The sequence below is a fragment of the Pogoniulus pusillus genome, chromosome 26 (genome assembly GCF_015220805.1).
Source record: "Pogoniulus pusillus isolate bPogPus1 chromosome 26, bPogPus1.pri, whole genome shotgun sequence".
Classification (NCBI taxonomy): domain Eukaryota; kingdom Metazoa; phylum Chordata; class Aves; order Piciformes; family Lybiidae; genus Pogoniulus; species Pogoniulus pusillus.
Window position 1 is genome coordinate 9,592,923 of NC_087289.1, and position 26,635 is coordinate 9,619,557.

Sequence of the window (26,635 nt, forward strand, 5' to 3'; positions counted from 1 at the left end):
TGCTGTTGGCCACCTTTGCTTCAAGGGCACATTGCTGGCTCAAGCCTTACTTGCTGTTTACCAGGACCTGCAGGTCCTTTTCTGCCAGGATGTGTTCCAGTCAGTCATCACTCAATGGGTACTGGTGTGCAAGCTTCTTCCTCCCCCATAAAGAACATTGCCTTTCCCATCATTAACTTCATGAGGTTATTGAGGTCCCTCTAAAGGGCAGTACAGTGATGTGGTGTGCTGAGCTGTGTGAAGAACAGCAACCCTGAAATCTCAGATGAATGCACTGACTCCTCTGAATTTGATTTGGAATGCTTGCTAATCAGTGACAGCAGACCCTAAATTCCCACACAACAAGTATAACAGGCTGAGACCGGGAAACACTGTCAGTGGTATACTCTGGATATTAATCCATAAGCTATCAGAGACACAGCTGACTCAACTGTCTCCCCAAGATGCTGCACATCACTGCAGTCAAAAGCACTTATCTGCCATTTGAAGTATCAATACAATCTCTAACTCATAATTTAGACTTCATAGAATAGAATCACAGAATCAACCAGGTTGGAAGAGACCTCCAAGATCATCCAGTCCAACCTAGCACCCAGACCTATCCAGTCATCCAGGCCATGGCACTAAGTGCCTCATCCAGTCTCCTCCTGAACACCTCCAGGGACAGTGACTCCATAACCTCCCTGGGCAGCCCATTCCAATGACAATCACTCTCTCTGGCAACAACTTCCTCCTAACATCCAGCCTAAACCTCCCCCAGTACAACTTGAGACTGTGTCCCCTTATATTCACATATAAGAATAAGTGAATTGAAAAACACTAAACCCAAAACATCGTGGGAATTAGAGATAACAGAGGAAGTCAGATACAAACTGGTGCTGGTTTATTGATTTGGTTGGTCTTTTTTTTTTTTTTGCCTGCAAAACAATTGACTGGTAAATATTAATGTCCAGCTAATCATCTACTGTTACCCAGTAATAATCATCCCTGATGTAGAACATAGCTGAAAGTGCTTTTTGGCTTAACAAGATAATTCAAGAAAACTTCCAACGTTCTGTCTGAAAAAAAAAAGACACAAAATTAATACCTATCTTCTCTTCTAGTAGGGTTAATTGTAACACCATTATAAGAAGGCAGATGTTAATTTCACTGGTATGATCTTAACGTTTGAAACTTCTAAAAGAAGATAAATCTACTAATAATGGATGCCTATTAATGCAAACTATGTTAACACCATTTCACTTCTCTCATTGTCAAGTTGAATTCTGACTGTATGTATCAAAGACATATGAGCAGTAAATTAAAATCCTCTCTCCAGTTGCATCCTGTTCTAAAGGGCTTGCACCCAATTCAAAAGAAGGATGCTTAAACACAGACAAGAATTAGTGGTTTTAAAAATCCAGTTTGCAATGAAAGTTTTCCATGTTCTGAGTTCATCTTCAATTTATTAATCTTTCACCTGCAAGATTAGGCAAAGCAGACATATTTGGGCACTTACCAGTAATAATTTGATTACAGTTACTGAAGAAGAAAAAAATATCCTGGCAGGTCAAGCTCAAATGACAGTTTTCTAGAATGAAGATTTAGGGCTTCTCAAGATCCTTAATTAATTTTTTCTTTAGGTGCAGAATAGAGGAAGAGCTGTGCTCTGAAAAGCCTAAAATTCTAAATCTGTGGAAATCCTTGTAACATTTGCTCATTACAGAACAGAGACAAACAAACTACAACCTATTTGCAATGTTCCTCAGAGATACACTTTTGGAAGAACTAAACACTCTTCGAAAGAATTAAAACCCAAGACTCTCCACAGCTCCCTCTAAGAACATACTCTTCCTAGCTCATTTCTTACTGCAAGGTTAGAAGGACTCTGCAGCATTGAACTGTCCTTTGTTCCTTTCTCTAGTGTTAAACGTGGAGAGCTCACTCAGGTCACAGGCAAATCAGGAAACCCATCCTCCTTTTTCTTTTTTGTCCTATTTTTACTGCAAAGACCACAGAAGAATACCTGAGGAGCAGTGGAGGAGAAGAAATCAACACATATCTAGTTCCACTTTGGCTGTCACCTTTAAGTTTAATGAATTTTAAATGATACCTAAAAGCATATAAAATATAGAGAAGACTGACAGAAATGCCTATGCAAATCTTAACTCTTTGAAGGTGCTGCACCTCAACCAAACCACTGAACACAAGGCAATTCTCCTCTATTTCTTGTCATTATAAAAAGAGTTATCAGAAGACATTTCACATTTGCCACTAATTTCCTAGCAAATTGCTTGCAGCAAGTAAATTGTTTTCACAAAGTGAAACTGCAGTGGACCAGACTGTCCCCTTCTTTAAATACATGCAGGTCCATGGAAGAACATTAATCAAACTACCTGTAAAAACTGTAGCAATTAGAGGAGCTGTTGATGCTACAGCTGGGTATCAAGCACAAAATGCCCCAGCTCATTTTTCCCATCAACATTACAGATATTTGTAATGGTTGTATCTTGACACCTTCATAAATGAGACATTCTCCCTTTCAATGGCTTACAGTTAAAATTTGTTCTCTCGTGCTATCTCCAAGGACGAGCTCTGTCTTTGAAGATGGGACCTCAGTTTTTCAAAGATCCACAACACATCTATCAAGAAGACTCTTGAAAATTCTGATGTTACAGAAACGTGTGAACTCCAGAAGTACTTGAGACTCACAGCTCTGAATCATAGCATTAATGGAATGGTTTAGGTTGGAAGGGACCTCAAAGATCATCCAGTTCCAACCCCCCCACCAGAGGAAGAGACACCTCCCACTAGAACAGGTCACTCAAGGCCTCATCCAACCTGGCCTTGAACACTTCCCAGGGAGGGAGCAGCCACAACCTCCCTGGGCAACCTGTGCCAGTGTCTCACTGCCCTCACTGGAAAGAACTTCTCAAAATCTAGTTTAAATCTCTCCCCTGCCAGTTTAAACCCATAACTCCTTGTTCCATCATTACAAGACCTTGTAAATAGTCCCCTCCCCAGCCCTCCTGTAGGCCCCCTTCAGATACTGGAAAGCTACTCCAAGGTCTCCTCGAAGCCTTCACTTCTCCAGGCTGAAGAGACCCAACTCCTGTAGCCTGTCCTCATAGCAGAGCTGCTGCAGCCCTCTGAGCATCTTTGTGGCCTGCTCTGGACTCACTCCAAAGTCTGATGTTGTTCTTGTGTTGGGGGTTCCAGAACTGCACACAGTACTCTAGATGGAGTCTTATGAGAGCAGAGTAAAGGGGCATGTCCTGCTGGCCATGCTTCTCTTCATGCAGCCCAGGACGTGGTTGCTGTCTGGGCTGCACATGCACACTGCCAGCTCATGTTGAGCTTTTCATCAACCAAGACCCTCAGGTCATTTTCCTCAGGGATCTCTAGGTAAAAACCTATCATACAAGTTTGTGATTCAGTAATTAAGACAGTGTGATGTCACAATTACCTAAGCAGCCTACAAATACACACACACATACACAAACCCTGTGCCACATGAAATAGAGAACCCTCTAGTTGCCACTGAAAGTGACTGCTACAGAACTAGAAGCACTACACATGCAAATAAAACTTTCCCATAAGTAGTTCTAAGAAGCTCTGATGTGCTATTTACCAACACAAGCTTCACCCAGGATGTCCTCAATGTGAAATACAGAGTGTTACTCCGTTGCACCACTCCATCACTACTGTCAAGTTTAGCCAGTGCTAGCCCTTAAGGTTACCTCTGTTCTGATTCTAATATTTTACTGCCTCAATTTAGTTCCACAGATGTTTCACCTGAAGTTACACAAAGGTGCAGCAAGCTGGTAAGCCATCACCACAGCTTTACAGTAGATGAATAGATGCTCTTCACTCCATCACATTGATAGGTGAAAGCACAAACAAATATAGAGAAATATGGATAGCTGAAAGAGATGAAGCCATACAAACAAAAAGAACACATGGACTCTAACAACCTGGGTTAAAGCAGTTATTTTCATGAAAGGAATGTGTGACAAGTAATCATCACTTCTATGTTATTTCATTTCATTCCCAGTATGGCTAGAAATAAACAGATGCCACATTTGTAAATGTCATTGGCATAGTTCCATTAATGTGACACTTGATGTATTACTTGCTTGCCTCTACAATATGTAACATCATTCTTTTTTGTCACAGGTACTGCAAGTGTGCAAAGCAGCATTTGCAGTTTTATAATAAACTATTTCCTGCCAATTGCATTGTAAGAAAATTGCATTTTGTCCTCAAGAATCTGTTTTCTGCTCAGAAAAAGTATTTATAGCCACTGAAAGACCAAACACTATTTTCCCATTTTCTCATGCACTTGCTGCAGTCATTTCATTCTCATACATGGTATGGTGTAAGAGAGCACCTAGGTCAGCGAAACAGACCTTAGCACTTTTGTTGTTCGTTATTGTTCACTAGAAGGCCAAAGATCAAGTAGTCCTTTACCTGATTTCAGGTTACCAATTCATAACTTCATTTTACTGCCTACAGTTCAACTGCAGTAAACAAGCCAAGCCTGGAGCACAAATCCTATGAGGAGAGGTTGAGGGAGCTGGGCCTGCTTAGCCTGGAGAAGAGGAGGCTCAGGGGTGATGTTATTACTGTCTACAACTACCTGAAGGGACATTGTAGCCAGGTGGGGGGTGGCCTCTTCTCCCAGGCAACCAGCAATAGAACAAGGGGACACAGTCTCAAGTTGTGCCAGGGTAGGTCTAGGCTGGATATTAGGAAGAAGTTCTTCACAGAGAGAGTGATTTCCCATTGGAATGGGCTGCCCAGGGAGGTGGTGGAGGCACCGTCCCTGGGGGTCTTCAAGAAAAGACTGGATGAGGCACTTAGTGCCATGGTCTAGTTGATTGGTTAGGGCTGGGTGCTAGGTTGGACTGGATGATCTTGGAGATCTCTTCCAACCTGGTTGACTCTATGATTCTATGATAAAATACTACTTTAGTCTGCAGATACTGCTGATATTCTTTCTAGTGCTTTTAGTTCATATGTGGCTTTGGCACAAACATCAATACAGCAATTGCATGGAAAAGATTAAACAAACAAAAATGTACTATGTGAAAAAGAAAATTTTACCTAAATTTAAATTTTACTTTGTTTCAATTAGGTCAACCAATTCTATATCTTGTTAACATCTAAAAAGGAAGTGAAAAATGTCACTCAGGAGCAAGCATGGGGAGAGCTTTGAAAGATGTTCCATTACTTTCTTGACAGTCAGAGTCATCTCAGTTATCAGCGCTGAGTCCCAAAGCCAGCTGCTAAATGCGTTTTAATTAAGCAGATGTATGTACACAAGACTGTGCATCCTGCTTGCACTGTTGTGATAGAAAACACAGAAATGTAGGGAAAAAAAGCTCCTTTCCAAAAAAATCTGGCTCCTTGATTCAATTCTCATGAAAATACAACCTTACTTATGAGTGACAGCTGAAAAAGTGGCAGTCTTCAAAAGTGTTAAAGGGCTAAGAGGAATTACAGCAAAAGGAAACCTGAAGCAATCAATAAGTCAAATTATTTAATATATTAAAATGAATTCACTACAGGATACTATTTATCTTCCATACAGAATTCTACTGTATGTATAATTAGACAGTACAGGGCCTGTATTGACTGAGCATCAAATATCTATAAACTTATTTTACTTAACTCAAAACTTAATTTTTGGATTATGTATAAAAACTTCCCCATTCTATTAAGCAGAATAACTGGCCTTAGATTAACTGGGCTAATTAGAATTCCTTTTAAACCTGTTCAATAATTTATTGTCTCCAACCATAAGTAAATATTTTTAATTCCATTTGTTAACCTCTAGTTTAAGTCCCCAAGGAAAAAAAAAAATCCAGAAGCAAATCTATTTAACAATCTAAAGAAAAATGGTGTATTTTTCTACCACTGGTTGGAAGTGTACTCATTAGTGTTTGTTCCCTACATTCTGGCTACTGAATTTTAATGTGAAATAATTCTGTTGTACGAAAGCCTTAGTCAACACAATAAAAAGCTCTACAGCCAGAGCTATGAGAAGAGGAGGCTCAGGGGTGACCTCATTGCTGTCTATAACTACCTGAAGGGAGGCTGCAGCCAGGTGGGGGTTCATCTCTTCTGCCAGGCAACCAGCAACAGAACAAGGGGACACAGTCTCAAGTTGTGCTGGGGGAGCTCTAGGCTGGATGTTAGGAGGAAGTTGTTGCCAGAGAGAGTGAACGGCATTGGAATGGGCTGCTTAGGGAGGTGGTGGAGTCGCCACATCAAATCTGAGATCATAATGTCAGCATTTGTAGCAGTAGACAACTGGAATATTCCTGGGAATAAAAATGTGAATTCTTACATATTTTACTGAAATATTCCTTGTTCTTGAAAGTGAAATAGGGGAGGAGGGGAAAATCTCAAACAGAAATTCAACGCCTTTAGGTAAATTACTTAGCTGCAGAATGATCCATAACACAGCCAGGACAATATATTAACCACAAGGACTATTTTAAGTAAATAGTTCTTTGAAAAGGATGTTAAGAAGATATCTATGGATTAATGTCATAGGAAGGTAAAACTGGAAGCTGCAACTTGGCACTTAATCCAATTCACATGCATTCCGTTCCTGCCATGGCTATATCACAAAGCTATGTAAGTGGAAAGAGAATACCAAATGACTTCTGGCAACAGTCTCATCAATAATAATGCAGCAGCCAGAGAGCTCAGACTTCAACAGAACTGTGCATTTAGAGTCTAATACTAAAGATTAGCATGCTTAGCATGCAGCTCACCTATATTCATTTGTAAAATAAGTTCTGGAAAGTGTCTGTAACTATACTTAGGACACTTCGATAAAGAAATAGGGTAAAGAGGTAAGCTGTCACATTTAGTGAATAAGGATTAGAAATTCACTGTGGGAAAAGGGACTTCTGTATTCCTTGGATCTGTAGCTAGAACCTGTATTAACATAAATGGATTGTCACACTGTGCATTCATATGAACGAGTTCTTAAGTAAAATCCAGAGTTTAGTCAGGCTTAGTTATTTGACAGATTGGCTAATAGAAAACATAATGACAATGGAGACTTTTCTACATATTTATGCCTTTTCCAGTTCAAGGTCTAATCTAAAAGCTCTTTTAAAAATAATTTATTCAAGTAAAGAAGTGGATTTTTTTTGTCAAAGCTTTTACCCCAGTAAACATCTGCAGGAACAGAAATCAAGATTTAAAAAGTGGAGTGTATTTTAGGTTCATTTTGCTTCAAAGACAAATCACCCAGACCTACCTTACCTTTTGCAGTAATCAACTTCCTCTTGGCAATGTTTTTAATTCAGAAAGAACTTTTAAGAACTAAACAAAAAGCAGAGACCACTTACATTACACAACTTCCCTGTAACATCTAAGGGATTCTTACATGTTACTTAAGAATTACCTTCCTAAATTAGTCCATGTAAGGTTTCTTCCTCTCTTACTCCCATAGCAGGCGACCATCAAGTCCTCAGTTTCAACTTGAAGTCCCTCAGTAATCCATAGTCCCTTGCTTGCTTTGGTAGGACTCAAGGGCACATAAATCAAACATAACCAAGCATCTGACCCTAGTGTGCTTTAAGATAGTTACTCTTTATTTTCCATGCAACACTGCACTACAACAGCTATATAATCTGAATATGTTCACAGGATCAGAACATTTACTTGTACAGACTGTCACATCTTTACTGCAGACAGTTTACACCTGCTTATGACTGACTGAAAGAATATTCATATTAACATTCTCATGTGTGATGGTTTGGGTGTTATCTGACCCTTCCCTCTTAAGAAATCACCCAGACTAGACTCAGGTTGCTCTCAGACAACAGGTTAACTGCGTACAGCTGGGTTTGTTATTTTGCAATATTGTGCATAGTGGTGTTTTGGCATTGCCTACTCTAAATATATGTGAGGTTTTCAAGCAGGATTCCAAGCAATCAAGTGCTAATCTGCAATACTACCTTCATTATTAGGATGGATGACCACAAATTTGCTGCGTTCTTTCTGTCCTTTTCTACAAGGTAATGTTACTGATATGTGTATCATTTGGACAAAAATAGAGTTAATTACATACATCACTGAATATCCAGTGTTTTTTAAAGATCTTCATGGGACAATATGTTCTAAATTTCAAACACTCAGAAGACAGTGAAGCTGCTGTTATGAAGTAATTATTAATTAGCAGAAAATGCCAAATGCTGCTGAAATGGAAACTACTTTTTGCTCCTAAGAGAAATGAAATAATGCTTCTCAGGTACCAAAATTATTACTGCTCCTCTTGTATTCAGAAACCATAACACATTTTTCAAGGATAGGCAGGGTTACTTAATGAATAGTTTACAGATAACACAGCTGCAATGTCTAAACAGGATCATGGCACTGTGAAGTGCTCAAATATTTCCCAAAATAATCCAACAATGTTCATCTCAGCAGCAGTCCCTTCCTAAATCAAGAGATTCAGGCTACTTTGCACCAGCATATCTGCTATAATATAGTCTTAACTTGGCAATGGTTGCAGATGTGATCTCTTTTGCTCCATTACCTTAGTTCAGCATTTTAAAATAAGAATTTATTTAAAAACAACTAATAGCTCCTATCTGCATTTAATACAGAAATCAGAAATGCAAACCACACATTACATAGGAGTCATAAAATAATTACTGCTCTGGCATTAGAAAAGCATTAAATTATATAAACCTTACATTTTAATGCAAAATAAACATATGCCTTTGGAAAACACTTCTAGAATGGTATTAAGCTGCCCCTTCAAAACTGGAATAGTAATCATTAAGTATAAAAGTAGGTTGAAGTTGCAGGTGTAGCAGGGAAAATGTGCTAGTTCTGCAGAGAATGTGCCTACTGATAACAGAAGATTCCTTTTCAAATACTTGCGAAGATTCCTTTTCAAATACTTGTGGGGATTAGGCTACAGTAAGTAACAAGTAATGGACAACAAATAGTAAAATGTCAGTCATAATGACAGACTAAAATGAGCTTTTCTTTGCTAATGTCTTCAAAAGGTTTGTGCAGAAACTGCAAGCAGTGTAAGGAAGGGCACGATTCAGCTGAATTTTGCCAGCTCAGAAAGAGCTGCCATGAGTTTTGCTATGAACAAGACCAGAAGAGTTTACTCAGGGTCTTAGAGTTTATTATCCCTCCATGAAGTAATATTGCAGATTCCACCTACACAGAATCATAGAATCAACCAGATTGGAAGAGATCTCCAAGACCATCCAGCCCAACCTATCACCCAGCCCTATCCGATCAACTAGACCATGTGTGTGTGTGTGTGTGTCATCTGCAATATTTTACATTAGTAGTGGTGAAATGCATGCTCATTAAAAACAAGATAAAATGCTGATAAAATGGTGTTAGTCTAAAAGACAAAATCAGTCATGCTGCAACAACTATAAGTATGAAGAACTTTTTCAAAGGGGAAAGCAAAAGTTCCCTCTGCATTACAGCAGGATTTCACTGAATCTTACCAGTTACCATAAAAATAGGAAGTAGGACCTAATCCAAAGGGAAGACAGACTTTGTATGATCATAGAGAAAAAATACAAAGTGGAGGTAATGACAGGAGGGAAGGATGTGTGGATATGCATTGGCAAATTGAATTAATTCCCAAACACACAACTTCAAAACGTTTTCTGAGATGCTGTTGCACCAGCTACACAGATGTGACATTTCTTAACTTGACCTTGCAGTAACCCAGGGTGGAAAATTCTAACTCTGAACTCTGACTCTAAAGTCAACTGAAAACTCCTATAAACTTTTAAACAGCCAGAATGTTAGACTGTATCTCCAGTCCTAGGCACCTCTACATTAGTGATAATTCATCTGCTTTCCCTGGAAGAAAAAAATTGAACTATTTAGAGCACTACAGGTATTACGATACTGGTAAAATACTACCAGATGAAATATGAACTGTGTTAACAGTACTGCAGAATAAGAGTTTCAGTGAGTAGCAGCAGATACTTGAGGCTTACTTTAAGAAACTTTGTCAAACTGCAATTTTTGCATTAAGAATCTAATTTCTATTTCATTATATCAACTGGAAACAAAAAATACTGTATTTGTGAGAACTTTCACGGCCATACTACAAAGAAAACTTACTGAGAATCACTTTTAAGGTTAAGCTTTAAGCAACATTTAATCTAAATTTTATGTACAAAATGTTTTAAGGAATGAGCTGGCAATGTGTTCTTGTGGCCAGGAGGGCCAATGCCATTTTGGAGTGTATTAAAAGGGGTGTAGTTAGTAGGTCGAGAGAGGTTCTCCTGCCCCTCTACTCTGCCCTGGTAAGGCCACATCTGAAGTACTGTGTCCAGTTCTGGGTCCTCCAGTTCAAGAGGGACATAGAGGTGCTTGAGAGAGTCCAGTGCAGAGCCACAAAGATGATGAAGGAATTGGAACATCTCTCTTACAAGGAGAGACTGAGGGAGCTGGGGCTCTGCAGCTTGGAGAGGAGGGGACTGAGAGGTGACCTCATCGATGTTTATCAATATGTAAAGGGTGAGTGCTAGGAGGCTGGAGCCAGGCTCTGCTTGATGATGCCCAGTGACAGGACAAGGGGCAAGGGATGGAAGCTGAGGCTTAGGAAGTTTCAAGTAAACATGAGAAGGAATTTTTTTCACTGTGAAGGTGACAGGACACTGGAACAGGCTGCCCAGGGGGGTTGTGGAGTCTCCCTCTGTGGAGATATTCAAAACCCACATGAACATGTTCCTGTGTGATCTTATACGAAGTACCACAAGGGTATCTCCACATTGAGGTCATAAGAAACACACATTGTTGGTCATGGGATAATTTCACTGTTGAAATTGGCTATGTAGAAATCTGGTACTGAAAAAAGTTAACCAAAAATCCTAATTTAAAATGCTTTTGTCAGAGTTTCTTATAATTTTAAAGATGGACTGAGACACAGGTACTTGTTGCCATTAATTTAAGTTGCTCATTTTACATTCATTCTGAAATTAGTTCTCCAGACATAACAACATGATCAAAATTATCTTAATCCTAAAGTAGCTTTCATTATTTCATGACTGAACTGCAAATACATTTAAAAGCACTTAGTTATGATCAAGCTTTGAAGTAAACTAAGACAGGGCTTCCTGTACTACAAGCTAATGATATCCTGTTTAATAATAACCTGAAAGTAAAATCCTACTCTAACATTAAATCTAAGCAGAAACAAAACTATGTAGACATTCTGAAGGGCATCTTTTAAATAGCATTAGCAAGTATAGAAGAAGTTTTTAAATAGATTTTGCAACGCTACCCTTACATATACACAAGGTAAGTTTTCATCCTGAAAGCCATGATGCAGTATGAATCACCTCCATGGGGTTACATTCACATCCCAGTTATTCAAGCACACAAAGTCTCAGCTTGGGTATTGTTCTAATTGTTAGCTCTCATACTGAAAAAATCCATCAGTTGGATAAAATATAACAGTCAGAGGAACTGAAAAAGAAGCAATCTACAGAAAGCATTTGACAGAGGGAAACATAGAAGTTTTCTTTACTAAAAAAAGAGAGAGGAATTGGATGATTGAAAATACTGATGGAAGCAGGAGAAATACAAACCATCAGTGAAACACACAAATCATAGGCCTAATATTCTCAGCCCTAACATTTTGCCTGGCATTTCTGAAACAACAGAAGCTTTCCTTCCACAGGTGTCAGGCATTTCGTTCCTCTCTTTAGTCAACATAAGTGGCAGAGATGCGTTGTGAATAGAACTTTTCCTCTGAATGAGCAGCACAGTGAGCCTCTGCAATTAGAAGGTAGCAGTCTCTAGCAGAAACAATTTACTGAATAAAGCTTTGTTTTTGCAAATTACAAGTGCAAGATGTTGAATAGGCACCAACCCAAATCAGATCAATGGACTGAAGAGTCATCAGCATTTTTAGGTAGCACTCCATAACAATTAGAGCTTCATTATCAGTACTGGGAAGACAACGTTGAAAGGTGTTAGAAGCTGCAACATACATTGCAATACTCTCCCTTTAGCAATGACTTCTACAGAGTCTGGTATGAAGCATAGTACCAAGGAAGACAGAACCTGAGATAGAAGTAGATGAGTTAGCTATACACTACCTTAACAGATCTAATTGCCAGTCTTCACTTCCAGACCTCTCTAATTGGTCTCACAGTCAAATCACCAGAGGTACAAGTACTCAAACTAGCACCTACATCCAGTCAGAGATATAATGTATGGGTACAATCACAGGTACAACAGGAAAGGTAATTCACTTAAAAAAATACTGCTTTGAGCTTTAAATCACACTGGATATTGCTTGGTAAAGCCTACTAATGCAGATCAGTTGGAAACTCAAAATATGCAGTCCTTTGTCTCACCTAAACTTATGATCATAGACTCTTACTTCTACCTTATTTAATAGTGGATATATGAAAAAAATCCATCAGGTTCTAGCTAAGGGGAAATCCATGTTTTTTTCATATTTGGAACAGAAATAAGCTCACATAAAAATCTAGTCCAGTACACATTAGTGCCTTAGGTCTGTATATGGCTGATATTTATTTAAACATTCAGTTCCTTTTATTGCCTCTGGTTTACTCTATTCCTTTTTCATGCAGGCTATGAATTTCAACATGAGTTTAAATTCAGCCTTACAAATAAAAGGTAAAATACACATTGAAGTTTGAGGCATTTTCCATTATAATAATCACTAAAATATTAAACCACTCCAGTTTTGAAGCTATAAATATTTTCAGTAAGCTAAAACCAGGAAACTTGTAATGATACCTCTATGATGCGGGCATCTTTGAGCCAGCCTGCTCACCTTAACTATGAAGTGCTCAAATCATTATGGCAAGATAAATTATCTAATTCTTTAATTTATTTTAATTAATCAAAGCTCTTTATTTTCTTCCATAAATAAATTTTCCACTAAAATTACAAAAATTCCAAAGACCATGTAGAAGTCTTATCTGTGTGATTGCTTGGTGTATAAGCATCAGTAAGCTATACTACTGTAGCAGTCTTCTTGGTGCCATGGTCTAGTTGAGTGGCTAGGGCTGGGGGATAAGTTGGACTGGATGATCTTGGAGGTCTCTTCCAACCTGGTTGATTCTATGATTCTCTTAGCATTCTTTATCAGACTGGAATTTCCATGTAATTAATTGGTCTAAAACCCAGATGAGCAGAACACAGTCCCATTCAAGAAGTAAGCAGGAAAATTAAAAACACCCAACAAAGTCTGCTGTAATGCAAGGAAGCAGAACAAAGAGAACACTAAGAAAGATGGTAGAGAGAATGCAATAACTGCTTTGGACTTAACACTAAGCACAACCTGACTCAATAGCAACCTGGTAGAGCAGTGACAGACTGCTGTTGAGCAGCACAGGTTGACAATATTAAAGAAATAAGTATCATTATTATGAATTCTTTTAATCTCACTTTCCACGACAGTTTGAAAACACATGTTAAAATGAAAGGGATATCTTTAAGCTGCAATAAGGTGCATCCAGATTATCCACCTAAACAAACCCGCATCATTATTAAAGTAACAAAATGCCTACGTGTCATGGAAGGCCAGAGTAGGCCAAATTAGGCCTTAACATGTTCTGGCTTGTCAGGATGTGTTTTCTGCTCTCCCTCTCTCCTGTTGCTGGGGCAAGCAACCATGGGAAAGGAAAACAAAGGCCCTGGTGTCTCTGAGTCTCCTTCTTTCCTTCCAAGCTTATAAACAGGGTACCCATACGTGTTTATACACTTGTTTGTGTTCTGCCCTAAAAAGGTAGAAGCCCTGACTTTAATATGGTCAAGTTTGGCAAACTGCCATTCTGATTGGCTGATCTGTGGCCAAAGAGTCATTAGTCTCAGGCTACACTGATAAAAAGAAATGAGCAGGTAAATACAACAAGCTCTGCCTTATTGTGCTTCTGCCATTCTGCCATTGCATCCTGCCATGCTCTGCTAAGCTATAAACTATCTCTGCTACATAATAACAAGCCATGATATTTTGGATTTGTCTACCTGGAAACCTGCCTTGTCTTAGTTTACCAGGGAGTAGGCTTTAGATGCCTTCACGTGATAGGCTTGCTTAGCCAGCGTGACATCATGCCAGGACTGCACACCTGCAAGTCTTCTGCCAAGACTGGGAGCCCTGGAAGGGACACAGATCATCAAAGAGGAACCAGGATCAGGTCAGAGATTTTCTGCCTCTCTCCCAGCACCTTGTCAGAGCCTGGAAAGATCTACAACCCTTAGCGGCTAAGACATCGACAAAACTCCCAGCAAGTGTTTGGGTACTGTCTGGAAACTGTAGTTAGCCCCAGGAATTCAGAGATAACTTTTATGAGTAAATACTCAAAAGCCTCTTTACAAAACGCTGTGATTGAACCCAAGTGCCTTCTGCCTTAAGCAGACAGGAGCTTCTCGAGTCCATCTAGTGGGCAAGCAGTATAATCAACTGCAAGAACCTCTCTTCCAGTTCTAATAGTTTAATGCTTGTTGTATTTTGCTAGTTATTTCTCTGTTCTCATCTGTGTAATGTTTTCATGACTGGTAGCAAGACTCCTGAAAGTCAAAATTAATAAATTACATTCATTTTTTAAAAATTCTATCTCACACTCATACTTGCTACCACACTATGGCATGGTAATGCTTAGGTTTTTTTCTGCAAGCAAGCATGAAAGTCTTTCCAGGAACTGGAAAAATCGTGAGCATGCCATTAATAATACCAATGAGCTGTGTTTACAGTATTAACCAGTAACCACATGCAAATGACATAACAAGGAGATTAAGGCAATGCTAGAGCACTTATGGACATAACAAGGAGATTAAGGCAATGCTAGAGCACTTATGGAGACATCATCTTATGCAAAAACTGAATGTGTCCAGGTGCGATTTTGATATTTCCAGGTGGATTTAGCTTCTTTTCCTCAGTTCTCTGATAGCAATGCATTTCTAGTTCTGCCTTGAGAAATACTAGCCAGAATAAAATGGGTTTATTGGAATTTATTTTTGTCCTGTACTCTGTGTATGATTTACAGAAAAGGCCAGTGGAGAAGCAATTTCGCAGAACACTGTCCTACAAAACACGTCTGGCCAAACCATGTATTGTGCTCTTCTGTGATAAATGAAAGAATCAGATCCTCTGAGTAGTGCCTATATTCTTTTAAAAAAAGGAAAAGTTGTTCTCTTTTGGCTGATTGCTCTGAAGTCCATTTTGATGCCAACATATTCGCAACTCATCAGAAGAGTAAACAGATTACACAGAGATAAACAACAACTATTAGAAATACAGTATATGGACTAAAGAAGTATTATGATGTATACAGAAGTTTCTTTTACTAGGAAAATAAACAAACAGAAACACAATTCTATTACTTGACAGAATTTTATGCAAAAAGCAGGGGAAAAAATAAATCACACATTTAAAAGTTGGGAAAAAAAAATCAGTAACATCCTTTTGAAGGCAGATTCAGCCCCTGAGCTAGTATTAATAGGTTGATGCAGAAATCACTTTTCTTGAACATTAGAGCTCTGATTTAACACTTTTGTTGCTATCCCAATAGAGCCTGTTTGCTACATGGCTCAATTTTCCAAGTCCACACAAAATTAACTCTTTTTTGAAGGAATGGTGAAGAGGGAGAAGGAGCTAAGTTCTCTATTTAAATACCACTGACAAAGTCTTTTGACATTTGCCCTAACTACTGGAGTTTTTTCTCTCTATTAAGCAGTAGGTACCTGAAACCTTAGCAGAATACAGGAAATCAGAGTATTGCCAAGTCATGACTACAAAGCAAAACCCAGCCCATGTACCTTCTTACCACAACCAGTTATTGCAGAGATACCAGTGCATTAGCACAGCTACTAATAACTTGGTTTAGCTTTACTAGGCTATCAGACATAGCTTAAAGAAAGCAGCAAACATACTTGCACCTACAGATGCTGAAACACAGAACGTAGAACTGATACACAATGCTACAAAAGCAACCTCATAGTTCAGAAAATCCAACTGATAAATCTGACTGTCAGACAATTACTGTATCCACAAAACTTTATCTTAGCTAGAGCAATAAAGGGGAAGGTAGACATTTCTGAGTCTCAAATAAGATTTCCTGTTCCCAAAGTCTTAAGCAACATATTTAACAATGCAAGTACTCCCTTCAGAAGTGACACCTTCCTTTCACGTTGAAAAATTAGTCTTGAACACCATACAGCAACTGTGGCACCTACCAGAAGAGCATGATGGTTACTGTAACTGCCCTTCCAGGAAACCTCCAAGAAGTTTTTCATGAACCCCACCCCACAAAAGAATCACAAAGAAAACTGTGCTATTGCAGCAGCTAATAGAGATGCTATTGGACCTCGGGGTTCCCTTTATCTGTTTCTTTTTTGCCACCATTTCTCAGAACCACTGCAAATATCTCCTATTCAGACTAATTCCTTTATACCCTCAAAAACTGTGACCTACCAAGACTATTTCTTACAGATGCAGAAAAAACTAACATGATTAAGCACTACAGGCTATGTCATACAACCAATACATTGTTCACCACGTGTCAGAAATAGCTTATCAAAAACTCTAAAATACATTTCATCCTGTTATCTTCCTCACTACACAGCACCCAGTGCTGTTTGAGAATCTCCTTTAATGCCTGCAATCTATAGACTATAATAACTATCCACGTTTCATCCATCTCTTTAAACTTACAGCTCTCAGAAAACATTCACTGAGTCTTCTAGTTCAGACAATTATTGCTATTTTTTACTCTTTAGATGGGGTCACGAACAAATAGTTGCCATTGTGTTGAAACTGCATTAGATGGACATGTTCAATCACTTCTTCCTTTGTCTGCCAATTACAATAGGTGTCATAGAAGCTTTTCCCCTACTTTAATACCAGATGAAGATCAATGTAAATGGCTGCATACTATCAACACACAGAGCATTGAGCTCTTTATCATCAAGAGGATCAAAGTCCTTTAAACTATTGACCAAGACTGGAGGTGAAGAAATGAAAGGTATGACATAGTGAATAATAACAGCTGCTTCAAATAATGAAATAATTCCATAATAATTCACACAGAACCCTCTGAGCTCTACTTAAACCAGAAAAAACCCAAAACCCAACCAAATTGTACACCTGCCAAAATCACATTCTATTCCCACATCTTATTGTGTTGATGAATGTACTGGGTCAAAACTTAAACCTGGAAAAAGAAAAGACTATTCAGAATCTGTTCAGGTATGATGTCTTATATATAGCCCTTGCTATCACATGAACATGTTTTCCTGAAGTGTTATAGCCAGCTGGTTCTTATCAATTGGACTACAAGAGAAAATATTAGAAGGTTTACTCTGCATCTTTTTGACTTCATGTCCACAGTTCCTGGGTACTTTCAGGCCACCCTGTCCCAAATCACTTATATTATTCTTTTTTCTTAATATCAGTATCAAGAAAAAAACCTGGTCAGGCTGAATTTATTCTAAAATGTATTACTTGCTCACAGAATCACAGAATAGTTCAGGTTGCAAAGGACCTCTGAAGATCACTCAGTCCAACCTCCCTGCTCAAAGCAGCACCACTTATATCAACTGGCTAAGGATGAAATCCAGCTGCATTTTTCATACCTTCTTTGGGCAACAATATCTTTGGGCAATCTGTTCCAATGTCTGGCACCCCTATAAAGACAGTATTCACAGTACTCATATACTCTAGACACAGTAAATCCAAAGAAAAGACAAAAAAAAATTAAATCCAGGATTTTTCTCACCTTAAGGTGAGACAAGACATTAAAATACCTTTTCAAAAACTGATCCACAGTGAGCTGTGCATAGTGGGAGACAAACCTCTTACTAAATTACAGTACTTTTATGCAAGTTTCACTTGCCCATTTCTGTTATAATGCAACCATCAGGGAGGGAACAGCTTTTGTAACTTCTATGAATGGCAAATTCTTGCTCTGTTCAGAGGATAATGTTTAAGGTTCTTTTATTCTATGGAGTTGGAGGATAAAATGTGCCAAAAAGAAAAGTATTTTAATAAACATAAGCCCCGTAGAAAAAAATAAATCATAAAGAGCCTGATCCAAAACAGAGCAGACATTAAAACTGAAGAATGATCTCTGCTAGGATCACAGCGATTTGAACTTAGAAATGAGTAGAGATTTGTATAGCTAAAAATTACTTTATTAAGATTTATGCTATGATTTGTAAATCTCTTGCAATATTTCTACATATGCTTCATGATTTGTAAATCTATTATAGGATTTGCAATTCAACTTTTCATCTTGCAAAGCGAATGAGAGATGTAACTGAACTTTACCTTAAAGCACTGATTCCTAAATCAGGGCTTTGGAGTTCAGAATTACAGGTCCATTGTGTAAATCAGGGGATAAATTCAGACTCCAGATACACAGATGTGTTATGTTTAACAGGATGAAATTGTCAGCTCAAAAAATAAAACTGAAGCTCTAACTTCTAGAAAACATTGTTGACTGGTTTAGGATTACTGCTGCTGGCCGAGTGTCTCATGCATGCTTCCTTTCTATGCTTTAATATGTTGTCCTAACAAGCAAAATCATTAAAAGCGAGAGCAATGCCTATCAGTTATGAAACTTACTTAAAATCCATGGATGTTTTCCTCATTTGCATGCTGATTTTGGATTTTATTTTTTATTAGACAAGAGTCAAGCTGTGCTTCTAGGCTTCCTCTAGGATCCTGAAGCTCACAAGAATGGCCTAAGGTTTACAAACTAAAATTAACCAAACAGTAGCCATCATTTGACACCTTCATTTTTGATATTACTGAGTTTCTCACCTTACTCTTCCCCTATTTTTAAAAGAACATACAAAAGACTTATATGAAATTATCCATATAGTCTTTACACAACTCTCCTTACATCTGAGTCACCTAATTGTAACTGAAGAAATATTCCATTTACACTCCCTTTGCAAAGGCAATACTCTCTAGGAACCTTCTAAAACATTCCTCAAGACAGTCCATGTCAGATGACTGATCTCTTCTCTCAATGCATTAGAAGAACAAAATATTACTGCCCAGGGAAATACTTTGTTTCTTACCAGCAAAACTCAGTCACATCTAATACAGTGATTCTTGGGAGGCAGAAGGGCTGACTGACAGGGGAACTGAGTCAGAGCTTTATCACACTTCATTTACTACTATAAAAGCACAAGGTAGTTTATACCATGCAAAAATGGCTGTTGCCAAAGCTTTTAACTGCTGAAAGCTGGCCAACGGGTGGTTCAGCTCTCTCAGAGAAGAGATCTTTTAGAATAGTGGTGTAATGATTTGCAATATTGCTGAGAATCCCTCGCAGTTCTGGATTAAACTGGGCTTGGCAGAAATAGCACAGTGGACTGGTTGAAAGACTGCTGATGCTTGGAAATCAAGTCAAAACCAAACAACTTAAGCATTTTCCAACATGAGTAGGCCAGCTGTTCTAAAATTAGTCTCCTTGTTATGAGCACTGTAGCAGAAAGGAATCGATTGTCACCATGCGTCAGCTTTAGATGGCATCTGCTATATGAAGAAAACCTTCAGCTCCCAAGCAGGCAGCACAAGGATTTGTTTGCAACGTACCTTGTAAAGAGTGGTCTCTACAGCGCAACCTTTTAAATAAGTATGCAAATTCTCATGCCACTATTCTAAAAGATCTCTGACTTGGGTGAGGTTTTAATAACCCAAGCGGCTTCACTCTTATTTTCTGCCCACTAACTCAACAGACCCACCTGTTAGCTACATAAATTTAGCATATTGGTGGTATTGGATGTTGCACATAATTTGTGCATGTTCTTGTCCTAATTGAAGCAGTTATCAAAGTTTTAAAGGTTTATTCACATCATTCCCACAGCTTCATTTTGCACATGACAACCACATCAGATAACAAAAGCATCTGGCAACAAACTGATTGTTTCTTATTCTGGCATTCTACCCGTCACTCAGCAAATACTGAGTGGCATCTCTGCATACAGGACTACTCTAAAAGCACTGAAGAAAGCAGCTTTATAAGCTGTGACTGCCTCCTTGTTAGAGAAATTCTCACACACTTATGACATTTTCCTGTATTGCACAGATGGCCCCTGGCCATCTCTACCCCTAAGTACTTTTCCCAGTACTATGCATTTCTGAAAATGAAGCTCCAGGCTTTCACAGAACAATCAGAGTATTTTAAATTCCTTTAGTAAAGCAGAAAACAACTTTGCATCAAAACTGATGAGGTCTCCTACATAAAGAAGTGTTACAACTCTATACTGACATGAGTATATGAATCTGATGCCCATTTATAAGACACTACGTCTATAGTCACACTGAGTGCACTTAGGCAGTATGTCTACAAGGGTTTGCAACATCAGACCTAAAAACTGTCCAGGCACAGAAAGCTCCTTTTATCCAGAAAACACCACTGGACATGATGACTCACTTCTTCCCAACTCTAAATGCATTTTGCAAGGCCACATTCTGCCATGCCTAAGAAACTTCATCTACCACTATCTTTCAGCATCCAAGCTACAGGAATAACTATAGCTTGTGATACTGAGAAGCATGTCAGAGGGAAGAAAGTGATAATTAGAGCACAATATCCAAGAGATTGGTGCACTTGATGTATAAGGAGAGGCTAAGAAACATGGGACTATTCATTCTTGAGCAGGACTTGGGGGGATTGGATTTTATTGTGTGTAAATACTTGATGGGAGTGTGGAAGAAAGTGACAGCAGATCATTCTCTGGTGGTATCCAGTGAACGGAGAAGAAGCAACAAGCACAAACTGAAATACAGGAAATTTCCCTCAAGCAGAAGTAAACCTGTTCCATGGTGAAGGTGGTCCATCACTGGAAGAGGTTGCCTAGAGAGGTTTTGGCATGCGCTTGAGGATGCTCAGAATCAGAAAGGATGATATCCTGTGCAACTAACTCTGCTTTGAGCTGGTGACTTGTCCTTCAGCTATGGCCACAGGTCCCCTTCCAAGCTCATGCATTCTGTGATTCTTTCCTCCTGTGCTAAGGGCTAAGATCCCTCTACTGACATCGACATCAGAGAACCCATCTGCTCCATCACACCATGCTCTGGAATGCACTGCAACTGAAATCACACCCCCAGCATGTTCAGATTGTTTGAATATATCTGAGGCTGTTTACTCTCTTGTCTCATAATCTTCCTTCTCCACCCATGCTGTCCTTATCCAACCAACTAGACCACCACACAACAGTAGCTTCTCTCTTCCCTGTCCCCATTTCCTGAGTAGAACATTCTCCAGCCTCTGAAGAGAAGGAAAATAATGCAAGTCTCAAAACAATCCTGGAAAGTACAAGCAAAATGCTTCTGAAAATTGGCCCAACCCAAACTGTCATAGATTATTTATGTCTTTCAGTGTTCTACAGAACAGTACTACAGAACATGACATTTATATAATGAAAAAGACTTTTCCATATCACCTTTTTAAGATGATTAGATCTTCTTCTGGGGGAGTTGCTACCTTTCTGAAAGCAGCAAGAGGTACTATTATCTTTTTTTTTATGCAGCTGCTGAAAATGGGAAGATCAGGTAGAATTAAAGACAGTTTGGTTTAGTCTGGCTTGCAGTATTCAAACTGCACTAGAAAAAAAAATCAATTACAAAATTAATTACATCTTTAATTGCTTAAACAATCAGCCAGATGACTTCACAGTGCTCTCAATGTGATGCAGGTGCACTTCCAGGTGTTAACTCTGCAATATGTTAAGTGGTACATTAGAGTATCCTAACTTGTGTCCAGGGTGCCAGGACAAAATACCATGGTACTATGTACAAGCCCAAATATATGAGAAAGAATAACCAAGCTTTATTAGCAAATATAATTGCTAACACAGTGAGATAGTCTCACTTATTCTTTATAATTCCAAATATAGCGCCTACTTGCTTTATCTTACTGTGAGTGGCACCTAAACTGGTCTACAGTCATTCTGTTTGCAGCATTTTTTTTCCTCTTTAGCTTCTACATGGCCAACATTATTGCCTGGATTTAACCACAAATTAAGACAGTTTCCTTTCTGGCAATTACAGCAATATTAATAACTAGTACAAGCTACCAGAAATATCTGCTTTTTACCCAGTGGTGTCATCTTAGCAGTATGCTAGGGTAAAACACAGACATCTCCAAAGCAGTTATTTGGTTTGTACATACAAAATAAATGAGGAAAAAGGCAAAGCTACTAGTTAACCTTTTTGTCTCTTCCCTGTATTTCATCCAGCTTTAAATAGAAGGGAGAAGTTCAGATTTTTGAACTTCAAAAAGTAAATTAATGGCTTTTTAAAATCTGCTTCCTGTACACAAAACTAAATTCAGCCTAAATTAACAAATAAATTCTGCCTCCCAGCATTTCTTTTAAACACTCTTCACTGAAAAAAATAACAGCAAGTTTTAAATCCAAGCTGCCCAAACCGTCATACAGAAAGAGAATCTTTTAAATTTAGACAGGCACAGTTTTTCAGCATGTCCAATACATCACCTGGCATGGGAAACAGTGATAATTAGGCTCAACTAGAAACAAGAAAAATCAGCCTAGGACACTGACATGGTTTCACTGTGGTACTGTATGAAAAGTTTTGGAACCTTCAGAAAGAAGTCTACTCCAATGGTTCCAAGCCCGTTCTGAAGCCTCAAACAGCAGAAATATCACTGATGGTTGCTTGCTTGCAACAGTGTCATCCCCAATTTGATATCAGACTAGGCACATGCTTCACTAGCAGTGAACAAAGAAAAGCGTTCACAGGCTGCAACTAGCAAAAACCTGAACTTGATTGTCTTGGTTTGTCATAAACACAGATTTCAAACCTGAGTACAAAGACTGCTAAAACTTTCCTGCCTATCTGCTAGAGATCACTGGACAAAAAAATGTCAAGTAGCATTACCTTAATTGTGGTTCGAAAGAAAACAGCTCCCACCTGAAACACAAAAAGCCTCTGGAAAAGGCTGTGAAAGATACAGGATCAGAAGAAACCACAGCAATGTCCAGAGAAGGGCATTTAAGTAGCAAATGACTGGCAACAGAGCAAGTGGTCCATAAAACTGGCCTCTAGCTGACAGTCAGTTGAGAGCTTTACTGTTTCTTAAACCAGATCATTATATATTGCTACACGAGCAAACGCACAACTATTCATCTCTCTACCTTTGCAAACAAAAGTCATTCCTTTCCACATCCATGCACTAAACCATTGCCTGAATATCCTGTCTTGGGTCTCATCTGCTTCTTAACACCATTTCCATGCAACACTCCCTGGTTGTACACATGGATATAGGAGTGCAAGGGAGTCCTCATAAAACCTCCTGATGCTATAAACCCATGGTATCTCAGCCCATGCAAAGCTGAGTGATTTCAACTAGACTCTGCAAGCCTCTCTGCTTTTGTAGTAGCAGATTGCAATACACCAGCTAGACTTAACTACCATACAGCAATGCTGTCTGTTTCATGAGCACATCATAAATTAGCTCCTTCACACAGCTGAACAAAACGTGGAGCTGAAATATCGTGTCAGTAGAGCTATGGTAGGATTATTTTCAATCATGACTGCACAAAAGATTCAAATATGCTAAACTCACTTGCAAGTTGAGCAGCTTCAAAATCTAATCTGGACACCACTTAAAATGCTGTTTTTGCAGGCTGAGAGACAAAGTGGCTCCAGCTAGAAAGTGTTCTGCAGGGAGTTAAAGCTGTTTAGTGGTTGAAACTGTCTGAACTATCAAAAATACTGAGGAGCTCTCTCAGACTTTGAAGGCACCAGAAAATATTTAGACAGTAGGTTTTCCACAGAACTAATTTTACAGCATAGGAAGCTTTGGTTTGTTCTTTTTCAAATAAGTTGGTATTTACCACCTGTAAATTCCACTACTCTTTTCTGTTTGAGAGAAGTTTTGCCCATATGCTTCATTACATCATTTGCAAGAGTCAAATGATATAATTGCTACTAGCAAGCTCTTGCAGTCCCATTGTCAATTTCTCCTCTCACTGATAAAATCAAGGCATATTCAATTGAAATTGTTCTCTCCCCATAAGAGGGAAGATAAAATGATGCCTGACATAAAATACAGAGCTACGTACACACATAAACTTGTGAGCTGAAATTATCTTGATGTCCAACTGATTTTCTCAGTTTTAAATAGATGTTACACCAATTGAAAGCCAGACAGGAGGGGGGAAAACCACAAAGCCCAAACAGCTCAAAAAAATGTAATTTGGTACTTAAATAAAAATTTACTTGTTTTATTGTATCTAGCAAAATCTGAAGAGGCAGATCATGGATTCAGATACCTTTTGAAGCCCTAGTGCTGGAGGGACTATTGAAAATCTGCTGAAATGATTACTTACTGTGCTGGCTGTTCAAAAGGCAGCATTTTCAACAGATTCATTTCTCTACTGCATTAGCAGAGATTTTATTATTATTATTATTCATACAGAAAATAACACAGCATTTCAGAAAGGGCAGTGAAGCTGGCAATGATAAAGTCTGGAGGGTTTTTATGGCAACCACTAAAATGATGTCATAAGTAAAAAATTATATTCCTAAGAGTATATGGTTACATATACTCACATACCCCACATGCACACCCCCCAAATTAAAATATGGCACTGTAAGCTTTTCTTTCTCCCCAGCTTCAGTTTAGAATCATAGAATCAGTCAGAGTTGGAAGAGACCACAAGGATCATACAGATCCAACCCCTCTGCCATGCCCAGGGACACCCTAACCTGGATCAGGTTGCCCACAGCCTCATCCAGCCTGGCCTTAAACACCTCCAGGGATGGGGCCTCAACCACTTCCCTGGGCAACCCATTCCAGCCTCTCACCACTCATGCTGAAGAACTTTTTCCTCATGTCCAGTCTGAATCTCCCTAGCTCCAGCTTTGCTCCATTCCCCCTAGTCCTGTCACTCCCTCATAACCTAAAGAGTCCTTTCCCAGCTTTTTTGTAGGCCCCCTTCAGATACTGAAAGGCCAACTCAGAGCCTTCTCTTCTCCAGACTGAACAACCCCAACTCTCTCAGTCTCTCCTCACACAGAGTCTCTCACAGGAGAGCTGCTCCAGCCCTTTGATCATCCTCGTGGCCCTTCTCTGGATATGCTCCAGCATCTCCACATCCCTCTTGTAATAGGGGCTCCAGAACTGGATAATGTGCTCCAGGTGGGGTCTCACTAGAGTGGAGTAGAGGGGGAGAATCACCTTCCTTGCCCTGCTGGCCACACTTCTCCTGATGCAGCCCAGGCTCTGGTTGGCTTTCTGGGCTGCAAGCACACACTGCTGGCTCCTGTTGAGCTTCTCATCCACCAGCACCCCCAGGTCCCTCTCCTCAGGGCTGCTCTCCAGCCACTCACTGCCCAGACTGGATTTGTGCTTGGGATTGCCTCGATCCAGATGCAGGACCCTGCCCTTGGTCCTGTTGAACCTCATGAGGTTGGCTTGTGCCCACCTCTCCAGCCTGTCAAGGTCCCTCTAGATGGCATCCCTGCCCTCCAGCCTGTCTGCTGCACCACACAGCTTGGTGTCGCCAGCAAACTTGCTGAGGCTGCACTCAGTGCCACTGTCCATGTCACCAACAAAGATGTTGAACAAGACTGGTCCCAGGATTGATCCCTGACTTTGCCCATCAGGCAAACGGAACAAAATAAAAACACCCAGAAGCCTGCATGTAGACAGTCATTTTACCCCAAAGTATCTTCATGTTTCATTTATCTGATGCTATTAGCACAAAGTAAACACAAATCTGGGGCGGGGGGGGAAACAATTCTAGGATCATTATCTCAGCTGCAAAGGCAAGCCAACAAAAACTGCCCTTGCAACCGTGTTTTGCTCTCTAAAAGAACAGACAAAGTAGAGCTGAGGACATCTTGTAGAAAGTCATGATGATTTATAACAAAACATTCTAGAGCATATGTTGCATATTCATGGTTAAAAGTGTTACACAACATTCTATTTTCTAGTTAACTTCTGCTCAGCTGGTTGCTTCAAAGGAGCTAAATACCATGAAGTAAAGGAGAATAAGGACAAACTCAGATATGAGGCAGGAAGCACACATCCATACAGAATCATAAGGCTGATTATAAATAAAGCAGGAATACATTTCCAACACAGCATGCACGTTCCTACCCACATTCCAAGTAGTAGCAGCAGTTCCCTGTGTTCACTGCAGAACTGGCTATGTTCAATTAAAGAATGACACATGATTAAAGAGGTAAATGCCACAGGCTCTTTTTGATGCATATTTGGGGTTCTTTAAGTCTTGCTGTAATTTATCAAAACATAGAAAGCACACTGTGGTGAGTTAACCTTGGCCAGCTTCCACACATCTAACCAGCCACACTCTCACTCATTCTACTCAACAGGATAGGGAGTGAAAATGAGATGGAAAAGCCCATTGGTCAAGATAAAGATAGGTAAGTCACTTATCAACTACAGTCATGTGGCACCTATTGATAATTAAGAGAGATTCAGATAGTAAGGAACAAGAATCAGAGGATGTCAGGGGCTGGAAGCATCTACTCCAACCTTCCTGCCAGAGCAGGATTTCCTATACCAGGTCACAGAGAAACATGTCCAGGTAGGTCTCAAATATCTGCAGGGGGAAGACTCCACAAGCCCTCTGGGCAAGCCTGTTCCAGTGT

The 26,635-nt window shown here is 39.4% G+C and overlaps 1 protein-coding gene across 1 annotated transcript in view; it reads right to left on the minus strand.

Annotated features, from left to right (window-relative positions):
• The window catches only part of NAALADL2 (N-acetylated alpha-linked acidic dipeptidase like 2), a 343,221-nt gene that overhangs the window by 152,321 nt on the left and 164,265 nt on the right, over positions 1-26,635 (minus strand). The gene's annotated exons all lie outside the window — the stretch shown is intronic.